Raw genomic sequence first — 7,762 nt, forward strand, 5'->3', positions numbered from 1 at the left:
CTGGTAATGTGTTTCTTAGACCTTGTAGTATCAGTGGTAGTAGGTTTGCATTTGGATTGTATTGATGTGGTGTTGCAGAGGTATTAACATTTCTGGATTGGTTGCTGTTAGTAGCATTGTAGATATAAATATTTGTGAATTTACATACTTCCTGGCAAATAACACTTTATTATTTCCTCCTGTCATACTGTTACTGTTCCATTTGTCTGCCATGCTTATTAAACTTATTTTTAATTGAGTTCCCCAAGTCATTGCTGGGAAACCCTTTTAAGTAATTCCACCATCACAGTGACTGGACAGCCCTTCCGCTGCTGCACCCTTCTTCATGCCACAACTGGAACCCTCCCCCTGCCCTGATGGGGCCACAAGCCTGCTTCAAGGCTAACTGTTGGAGCTCATGGTCCAGAAAGAGCAGCAATTACTTAAAAGGGTTTCCTCAGTAGTTCCCTGGGAAATCCTGCATTAAATTTAAAAATTACTACTTTGCTGTTATGTCTTTAGATGCTCCGTTAATGACTCCATGAGGCAATGTGTTGTACTTGAACTGTAGTGACCTTAGTCCTTTATTGATAACTCCAGAGTGAGGATCACACATGGTGGCCTGCCTTTTATACTAGGCCAGGCACACCTGCTCAGGTAACCTACAAGTCTCCCACTGAGGTGCCCCCTGGTGGCACACCTTGTAATAGTACAAGCAGCAACCATGTAGGATACATGACATCACTCTCCCCCAAGCCTTTAGTGCAAATCGCCTTCATGCATTGACTGTGCTCTGGGCTTAGCTCTATCTGGTTGACCTTAGGAGGGTCGTTTCCACCTTGGGTGAGTTAGTGGTGTTTCATTGGCAGTGGAGGTGCTAGTGGTTTCTGTTTGTGTGTCCATGACCACTCATTCTCTCCCCGCCCGCACATACAGATTATGCCGGTGGCTCATTACATTCATATACATTCAAGTCCATAAAAAAAAATTTGCATTTACATCATTACATTTGTGGTACAGTTGTGAGGCAAGTACATTTGACTGGTGAGGTACATACTTGATATATACTTGGAATCAGTACTGGTGCATGAGGAAAAACTAGTTCCAGAACTGCTGGATGGTGGTGGCAGCGCGGTGCCCAGTGCTGGCAGTGGGAACCCAGTTGGCTGAAGTTGCCTGCTCTTGGGGCCTTTGCCATTGCTCCTAGCGTCGGGCAGGTTCATAGATGCCTGTGACCTCACTGTCCTTTCTTTACGCCCCGGGCCGCTGCTGCTCCCTGAGGAGCAGTCGTCTGACAGTGTGCAGGGAACTGCTGACTCGCTTGCTTGGGCGTTATTTGGTTTGGGATCCTGGCTGGTCTCGGTCCCATTTTGGAGAACTGTTGCGGGTGACCCTTCGTTCCCGGGTGTAGCCTTGGTGGCGATAGGGTCTGGGGGCTGCGCCTTAGCGCGGTTTGCTCTTTCAGGCTCATGGCGGTTGGTGCCATCGGGTGCCATCGGGTGGAGCCGATCAGGGGCAGGGTATCGATACCGGTGCCATTGCCCTCCTGAGATCGCTTGCTCTGCGGCTTGTATGTATTGGCTGCTTGTGGCCACACTCCATGGTGCATAACTCTGGTCTCAGCGACGCAGGCTACTACATTGGGTAGCTCGCTGGACCTGTGTGCTCCCGATGGGTGTCTGCCCGCTGCTTTGACTGCAGTTGAAATCCTACATCGCACAACGTTTCATTACTCATAGTGAATAACCTGTAGCTCCGATCTCGATCGTGCGACTTTTCTTTGCTTCTTACACAGCTCTGATCATCAATTACACATTTTACATCTAACTCACAGTTGCTATTACATTGAGACTTTTCTTTGCTTATTGCATGTGCACAACTCTGATCATCAATTGCACATAGAAACATAGAAAGTAGGTGCAGGAGTAGGCCATTCGGCCCTTCGAGCCTGCGCCACCATTCGATAAGATCATGGCCGATCATTCCCTCAGTACCTCTTTCCTGCTTTCTCTCCATACCCCTTGATCCCTTTAGCCATAAGGGCCATATCTAACTCCCCCTTGAATATATCCACTGAACTGGCATCAACAACTCGCTGCGGTAGGGAATTCCACAGGTTAACAACTCTCTGAGTGAAGAAGTTTCTCCTCATCTCAGTCCTAAATGGCTTACCCCTTATCCTTAGACTATGTCCCCTGGTTCTGGACTTCCCCAACATCGGGAACATTCTTCCTGCATCTAACCTGTCCAGTCCCGTCAGAATTTTATATGTTTCTATGAGATCCCCTCTCATTCTTCTAAACTCCAATGAATACAGGCCCAGTCGATCCACTCACTCCTCGTATGTCAGTCCTGTCATCCGGGGGATCAGTCTGGTGAACCTTCGCTGCACTCCCTCAATAGCAAGAACGTCCTTCCTCAGATTAGGAGACCAAAACTGAACACAGTATTCCAGGTGAGGCCTCACTAAGGCCCTGTACAACTGCAGTAAGACTTCCCTGCTCCTAAACTTAAATCCCCTAGCTATGAAGGCCAACATGGCATTTGCCTTCTTCACTCCCTGTTGTACCTGCATGACCGATGTACCATGTACCATGACACCCAGGTTTGTTGCACCTCCCCTTTTCCTAATCTGCTGCTATTCAGATAATATTCTGCCTTCGTGTTTTTGCCACCAAAGTGGATAACCTCACATTTATCCACATTATACGGCATCTGCCATGCATTTGCCCACTCACCTAACCTGTCCAAGTCACCCTGCAGCCTCTTAGCATCCTCCTCACAGCTCACACCGCCACCCAGCTTAGTGTCATCTGCAAACTTGGAGATATTACACTCAATTCCCTCATCCAAATCGTTAATGTATATTGTAAATAGCTGGGGTCCCAGCACAGAGCCCTGCGGCACCCTACTAATCACTGCCTGCCGTTCTGAAAAGGACCAGTTTATCCCGACTCTCTGCTTCCTGTCTGCCAACCAATTCTCTATCCACGTCAGTACATTACCCCCAATACTATGTGCCTTAATTTTGCACACCAATCTCTTGTGTGGGACCTTGACAAAAGCCTGTTGAAAGTCCAAATACACCACATCCACCGGTTCTCCCTTGTCCACTCTACCAGTTACATCCTCAAAAAATTCCAGAAGATTTATCAAGCAGGATTTCCCTTTCATAAATCCATGCTGACTTGGACCGATCCCGTCACTGCCTTCCAAATGTGCTGCTAGTTCATCTTTAATAATTGATTCCAACATTTTCCCCACTACTGATGTCAGACTAACTGGTGTATAATTACCCGTTTTCTCTCTCCCACCTTTTTTAAAAAGTTGTGTTACATTAGCTACCCTCCAGTCCATAGGAACTGACCCAGAGTCGATAGACTGTTGGAAAATGATCACCAATGCATCCACTATTTCTATGGCCATTTCCTTAAGTACTCTGGGATGCAGACTATCAGGCCCCGGGGATTTATCGGCCTTCAATCCCATCAATTTCCCTAACACCATTTCCCGCCTAATAAGGATATCCTTCAGTTCCTCCTTCTCAGTAGACTTTCGGTCCCCCAGTGCTTCCGGAAGGTTATTTGTGTCTTCCTTCGTGAAGACAGAACCAAAGTATTTGTTCAACTGGTCTTCCATTTCTTTGTTCCCCATTATAAATTCACCTGACTGCAAGGGACCTACGTTTGTCTTCACTAATCTTTTTCTCTTCACATATCTATAGAAGCTTTTGCAGTCAGTTTTTATGTTCCTGGCAAGCTTCCTCCCATACTGTATTTTCCCCCTCCTAATTAAAACCTTTGTCCTCCTCTGCTGAATTCTAAATTTCTCCCAGTCCTCAGGTTTGCTGCTTTTTCTGGCCAATTTATATGCCTCTTTCTTGGATTTAACACTATCCTTAATTTCCCTTGTTAGCCACGGTTGAGCCACCCTCCCTGTTTTATTTTTACTCCAGACAGGGATGTACAATTGTTGAAGTTCATCCATGTGATCTTTAAATGTTTGCCATTGCCTATCCACCGTCAACCCTTTAACTATCATTTGCCAGTCTATTCTAGCCATTTCACATCTCATACCATCGAAGTTACCTTTCCTTAAGTTCAGGACCCAAGTCTCTGAATTAACTGTGTCACTCTCCATCTTAATAAAGAATTCTACCATATTATGGTCACTCTTCCCCAAGGGGCCTCACACAACAAGATTGCTAATTAGTCCTTTCTCATTACACATCACCCAGTCTAGGACGGCCAGCCCTCTAAATGGTTCCTCGACATATTGGTGCAGAAAACCCTCCCTAATACACTTCAGGAAATCCTCCTCCACCGTATTGCTACCAGTTTGGTTAGCCCAATCTATATGTAGATTAAAGTCATCCATGATAACTGCTGTACTTTTATTGCACGCACCCCTAATTTCTTGTTGGTGCTTTCCCCAACTTCACTACTACTTTTTGGTGGTCTGTACAGAACTCCCACTAGCGTTTTCTGCCCTTTGGTATTCCGCAGCTCCACCCATACAGATTCCACATCATCCAAGCTAATGTCCTTCCTTACTGTTGCGTTAATTTCCTCTTTAACCAGCAACGCTACCCCACCTCATTTTCCTTTCTGTCTATTCTTCCTGAATGTTGAATACCCCTGGATGTTGAGTTCCTAGCGTTGGTCACCCTGGAGCCATGTCTCCGTGATGCCAGTTGTATCATATTCATTAATTGCTGGCTGTGCACTTGATTCATCCACTTTATTACGAATACTCCTCGCATTGAGGCACAGAGCCTACAGGCTTGTCTTTTTAGCACACTTTGCCCTTTTAGAATTTTGCTGCAATGTGGCCCTTTTTGTTTTTTGCCTTGGGTTTCTCTGCCCTCCACTTTTACGTTTCTTCTTTCTATCTTTTGCTTCTGCCCCTATTTTACTTCCGTCTGTCTCCCTGCATAGATTCCCATCCCCCTGCCATATTAGTTTAATCCCTACCCAACAGAACTATCAAACACTCCCCCTCGGACATTGGTTCCGGTCCAGCCCAGGTGCAGACCGTCCGGTTTGTACTGGTTCCACCTCCCCCAGAACCGGGTCCAATGTCCCAGGAATTTGAATCCCTCCTTTCTGCACCACTCCTCAAGTCATGTATTCATCTGAGCTATCCTGCGATTCCTACTCTGACTAGCATGTGGCACTGGTAGCAATCCTGAGATTACTACCTTTCTACCTTTGAGTTCCTACTTTTTAATTTAACTCATAGCTCCCTAAATTCAGCTTGTAGGACCTCATCCCGTTTTTTACCTATATCGTTGGTACCTATATGCACCACGACAACTGGCTGTTCACCCTCCCCCTTCAAAATGTCCTGCACCCACTCTGAGACATCCTTGACCCTTGCACCAGGGAGGCAACATACCATCCTGGAGTCTCGGTTGCGACCGCAGAAACGTCTATCTATTCCCCTTACAATAGAATCCCCTACCACTATAGCTCTCCCACTCTTTTTCCTGCCCTCCTGTGCAGCAGAGCCACCCATGGTGCCATGAACTTGGCTGCTGCTGCTCTCCCCTGATGAGTCATCCCCTCAATAGTACTCAAAGCAGTGTATCTAACTCACAGTTGCTATTACATTGCTTGAGAGTGTGGAACTGTTCCTTTATGTGTGGTGAGTTGCAGGCCTCCTTTAAGAGAGCCTTTGTATCTTTACCCCAATCCTCTTCTTCATTTGGTGCCATGTGTTGCTCCATCAGCGCTGTACCTTGTGGTCTGGCTGCCGCCCTCTTTTTCTTCAGCGCATCACCTCGTGGTTTGGACGCCCTTTTTCCTCCATCCACGATGTCGACTGCGGTGATCCTCTTCTCCCCGGGTTCTGCCACCGAAGCTGGGAAGTTGCCTTTGGATCCGATTTTCTTCTTCGGAGTCCTGCCACTGGAGCCTGGGAGATGCTTTCAGGTCGTCTCAGCTGGATCATCTCCACGCAGTCGTGCTGAGAGGTCTGTGCCTCGGGTGCTGTGCTGGTCTGCTCTCTAGTGCTGGTTCGACCCTTAGGTGAGGGCTTGCTTTGCCTCTGAGCGCAGAGGACATCGATTGCTGGAGGCATGAAATCTTCCCAACTCCAATGGATCTTCTCCATCCACCTTCTTCCGAGTAGCGTTGGTCCATCACCTGCAACAATCCACAGAGGTAACCTGTGCACCGCGCCATCATGGAGTACCTTAACATCCGCACTACCAACGACTGGGATAAGTTCATCGATGTAGGTGCACAGCTTTGCCTGAACCGGGACCAACTTGGGTCGTTCAGCTTGATTGTCCCATAGCCTATCAAAGGCGTCTTGATTCATTACTGACTGGCTCGCCCCTGTGTTCACTTCCATGGAGACTGGAATGCCATTTATCTTGACTTCCATCCTCAACGGGGAACACTCGGTGATGCAGATAAACATGCTATATACCTCATCGTGGGGCTAAGCTGCCTCTCTGACTATCGTTTCATAATCCGTGCTGGATTCATGGCCAACTGCAGACTCTTCATCAATGCAGTGAGTCATATTTCTTTTACACATTCAGTGGAGGTGGCCCTTTGTGCTGCAGCCTTTACACACATAGTCTTTAAAGCGGCACTGGTGAGCCCTGTGATTCCCTCCACAACGCCAGCATGGAGCTACTCAGTTAGCCCCCCTCGGCAGACTCTGAGTTAAGGGACTCGGGGGCCTGTTCTCTCTTCCCTGAGAAGGTTCACGTTCAACAGTCCAGCCTCTAAAAGGCGCCACTCTGTGCACAGTACTTGCCGGGTTTGAGTCCTGAGGATGAGTCATCTGCCTAGAGCCGCAGGTGGAGGTCACGAATGCCTGGCTCACGGAGATGGCCTTCTGCAGTGTGACTGTGGTATCCGCCGACAGTAGCTTATGAAGAAGGCCCTCTGGGCCAATTCCAATGACAAACATATCCCGCAGCGCTTTGGTGAGATGGTTGCCGAAATCACATGGTGACGCCAGTTTCCTGAGGTCTGCAGCATATTTCGCGATTTCCTGGCCTTCGGGCCATCGGTGGGTGTAAAACCGGTACCGGGCTGTGAGGATGCTCTCTTTAGGCTTGAGTTGCTCTTGGATCAGTGTTACAAGCTCCTCGTACGTCTTGGTCGTTGTCTTCACTGGTGCCAGCAAGTCCCTGATGAGGCCATAGACAGTGGGTCCACAACTGGTTAGCAGGATAGCTCTGCGTTTATCAGCCAGTGTGGCCGGATTGTTGCCTGCCAGGTCGTTTGCTGTGAAGAAATAGTCGAGTCTCTCCACAGAGGTGTCCCAATCATCACCATCGGCGAACTGCTGCAACGTACCAAGGGTAGCCATTTTTGAGTGAAAGTCTGTAATCTCGTCGCCAATTGTTATATCTTTAGATGCTCTGATAATGACTCCACGAGACAGTGTGTTGTACTTGAACTGTAGTGACCTTAGTCCTTTATTGATAACTCTAGAGTGAGGATCACACCTGGTTGCCTGGCTTTTATACTAGGCCTGGCACACCTGTACAGGTCACCTACAAGTCTCCCACTGAGGTGCCCCCTGGTGGCACACCTTGTAATAGTACAAGCAGTAACCATGTAGTATACCTGACATTTGCTGTATTAAAAAAAAATGGGTTCCTCAAATCTCCACTGAGGAAACCCTTTTAAGACATTCCATTTCCCTCCCACCCCAAACAGGTCTGGAGTCCCCTATCCACAGATTGGCTCCCATCTCTGCTCTGGCCACCCACACAGCTCCCTCCTCCCTACTCCCTTCTGCTGACTATTGCCAAATC

The sequence above is a fragment of the Pristiophorus japonicus genome, chromosome 2, assembly GCF_044704955.1.
Source record: "Pristiophorus japonicus isolate sPriJap1 chromosome 2, sPriJap1.hap1, whole genome shotgun sequence".
Lineage (NCBI taxonomy): Eukaryota > Metazoa > Chordata > Chondrichthyes > Pristiophoridae > Pristiophorus > Pristiophorus japonicus.